Source organism: Bactrocera latifrons, unplaced genomic scaffold (assembly GCF_001853355.1).
Source record: "Bactrocera latifrons isolate USDA-ARS-PBARC rearing strain unplaced genomic scaffold, ASM185335v1 scaffold_4, whole genome shotgun sequence".
NCBI classification, from domain to species: domain Eukaryota; kingdom Metazoa; phylum Arthropoda; class Insecta; order Diptera; family Tephritidae; genus Bactrocera; species Bactrocera latifrons.
Window position 1 is genome coordinate 1,180,612 of NW_017537045.1, and position 3,781 is coordinate 1,184,392.

Below are 3,781 nucleotides of genomic sequence, written 5' to 3' on the forward strand. Positions count from 1 at the left end.
AAATTAAAAAATTAAATTAATTAAACAATGTAAAGTGTAACGTTTGCAAAAGCCATATATTTAAATATAAAATGAAAAAAAAAATATTCAATTAAAAAAAATATATAATTTAAATCAATTTTTTTTCGCATTCACTCATAAATTCTCACAAAAGCCTATTATATTACTACATTGTATAAAGTTAGGATAATTTTTGTTTTGTTAACTGACAACTGAAGTTTCTCATTCTCTCAACGGTTTTTTGGATTATACTTTTTTAACTTTTTATTTAATTTTTTTTTTATATTAACCTTTTTTGTATTGCAAGATTGACTGCACTTCCTGCCGACTCGCTAAAAAAAAACACAAAAAAAGTATTTCAATCCACAACGCTTTCTTTTCACTTGAAAAAACTTCCAAAAATTAATATTTTTTTGGTATTAATTTGGAAATCAATTTCAATTTTTCATTTCACATTGCTGGGTAAATTGTGAATTGCTCAATACATTACTTGGGTGGAGGAGACACGTTTGTAAGCGCTTCAAATGCTTAATTAAGCCTTTTTCGGTTGCAACCGTTTGGAAAGCTCGACGAAGACTAAATCCAAGCTGTGTGGCTCGAAGCCACTTTGCTTGCTTGCTTGGCTGGTTGCTTAGCTGCTTGGTTGCTTTGGTCGTTCGGCCGATGCGCGCGCTGCGCCAACGACAAACGTTGCATTGAGCACAACTACAACTAAAACTGAAAGCACGACAGGACATTGGATTGGAAACGTCGTGTCACACTCGTCGTCGCTAAGTTAAAGCACAGCATTGTTATTGTTATTATTACTATTTCGTTTCTGTTTTAGTTGGAAGTTTTCCAAAGCGAGTTTCCAATAGCGCCACCAGTCAGCTAGCCAACTTCGGCATATTCTTGTTGTTTGTTGCTGTTATTTGTTGGCCGCATGCCAAAAACAAAACAAATACATACATGCTCGTACGTGGCATGCAACAACAATGCACTTTGCCGCAAAACTAAACATGAAAAACAGCTGCTTTGGCAGCGAATCGTCGCATGACGGTGTAACTACTTAAGCAACAACAACAAGCGTGGTAATAAAAAGTCATGTAACATAACAACCAACCGCATTGAATCGTTAGAAAAATAACAAACAACAACATACACATTGCTTTCAGCTCGTCATAACTCAGTTTCTTTGGCTATGCGGCAGTTTGAAATGAGCGAAGACTCAACGCCGGGCAGCCAAGGCGAATTTAGCGACGGCGAAGCGTTAGAGATTTGATGTTGGTTGAAGCCACACAAAATGAAATATATTGTCGAAAGTTAAACAAAAAAATTATATTTATAATCTATTTTTAATTCAACTGCTGATATGTGTGCTAAGGAAAAACATGTTGGAAATTGTCAGAAAGTTTTCCTACAAAAAAACTTAGCTCCGAAGTATTAAATAATTTTTAAAAACTAGAAAATTAATTTCGTATTAATTTTAACTGCCAAATTAGCTTAGTTCCTAAACAATAAGCTTTTATTTTTACTTAAGCCCTTTACATCAAAAAAAATTAACCTCGAATTATTAAGTAATTTTTAGAAAGAAAATAATTAAATTTTACTGCTATTTTGGCTTAGTTCCTGGGAAAAAAAATACTTTTTAAAATTTAGAAAAATGTTTTCAAATTTAAGCTTCAGCGCAAGAAAGAATATCGAGAGTAACTATTTACAGAACGTACAAATAATACCGTATACATAAAATAGTTACTTTGCAGACTCTGTATAGAGCTCTTCAAACTCTGAAGAGTTCAAATTTTGATTGAACATGAGCTTTTGGAGGCCAAAAAGGGCTATAATAATACCTTGAGGAACGCACTACTAATGCAGTGAAATTCTATAATTATACATACAGATGAAAACTTCCTCTACTTCTCCCTAACACCATCACAATTGTTTATTAATACTTTCTCATACCATATAATAACATACCATGTGCCTCATAAAGCCGTCGCAAACTGTAAAACGCTATGTTGCCAATATTCACTTGACTTCCTTAATAACTATATATACATTTAACTTCTTTCATCAAAGATAATTAAAACTCTTATTAAATTATAATCGCCACTGTTTTTATAGTCACTAAACTGATCTGAAATAGATTTCTTGCTAATCTTCGAGCAAGAAACTAATTAAACTTTAATTCACGATTTTTCATAAGAAATTTTGTAGATGAACTTTCTGACACAAAATTAAATATATTATTGAAAATACTTTTAAATTCGGAGTTAAGTATTAAACACTTTTAATACATAAAAGTTCCGAATACTATATTGTTTTCCATTGCAGATAGCATACTTTTAGGCAGAAAATGCTTCACGCTATAGTAAAGTTTTCAATCAAGTGCTTAGTAATTGACTATAGTTATATTAAAATAAATAAAAAATAAGTTTCCGTCGATGCTGGTATTTACGATATTTTTTTTCTATAAATACGCTAGCTTATAAATATGAATATTCTTGGCAGACTCGAGGTATCCCTTCCTATCCTCTTTATGGTTTTTTTTAATAAATTTATAGGATAAATTAAAATGATATGCGGATTTTTGATACAATTAGAAAAATAGCTTAAAACTTTTAGTAAATTTTGCTTAAAATTTTTTTTTTTTTTTTGTTTTTCAGTAAAAAATTGAAGATGTTTCCTTCGAAAAGTGCTAATTTGTACTAGTTATTATTAAAAAATAAAAATATATTAGTTTAAGTAATTTTTTGTCGCTTTCAAAATTTTTATATATTTATAAAACTGTAACTTAAAATTTTCCAGTGCAACGAACGCCAAATTTCTATGCTTCTAATAAATATTTTTTTATTTTACTTTTTCCGGTTACAGAACATCATAATGACTATAGTAGGTATAAGAATATACATATGTACGTATTTTGCAAATATAATGTTTATATTTCTGATTAAACTCATAAAAAAAACGATTTGTTATGCAAATTTGCCAAATTTCAGTACTTCTAAATAAAATTTAAATATTTTTCTAATTTTTAATATTTATTTAAAACACTTTAAATTGTAATTTTTAGTTTTTCTTTTTTTAATTTTTACGACTCTTTTAACAGGTTTTCCAATTCGAAATGCTTTTTTATTGTTATGTAAAGCCAAATTCTATTTATTTTTAGAAAATTGCACATCACAACGCTGCTACCGCTTTCACACTTGAAAATTTTCAAACACACACTGCCAGTTCACTAGATTCTGAGCACTTTAACTTCAAGTATGTGCACCACTAAATATTCGAACGCCTCAAGAGGTGCTGAGTATGTGTCGAAAATTTTTCAGATTGCCAGCTAAGCAAGTGTATATATGCATTGTGCAAATACAAATCGCTTCAACTTCCACACTTGAGAATGGAATATGAATGAAAACACTGCAGAAATATCGGCAATCAAACTCAGTTACACACACATACACAGTTCTACAATTGTACGACTGTATGTGCATAATTGCATTGCAGTATGTTAGCGCACCTCAAAAACATGAGTACATCCGACTTAATCCCGTTCACAATGCGCCACCTTTAAAGTCCTTTGCTTCACTAAGCCTTTAAGTATGCAGCAAAAACTATGAAAGTTCAATAGCTTATAGTTTTTTTTTTCACTAGCAGTACACGAACCACTTGATATTTATTGTGAATTTAGCTTAAAGCTGAGATTTTTTTCCACGTTCACCAACGACGAGTACTGCACAACGACTGACTGGCTGGAGTGGCGCACGAAAGGAATACAGCAGTGCGCTGGCCGAGCAACACTCCG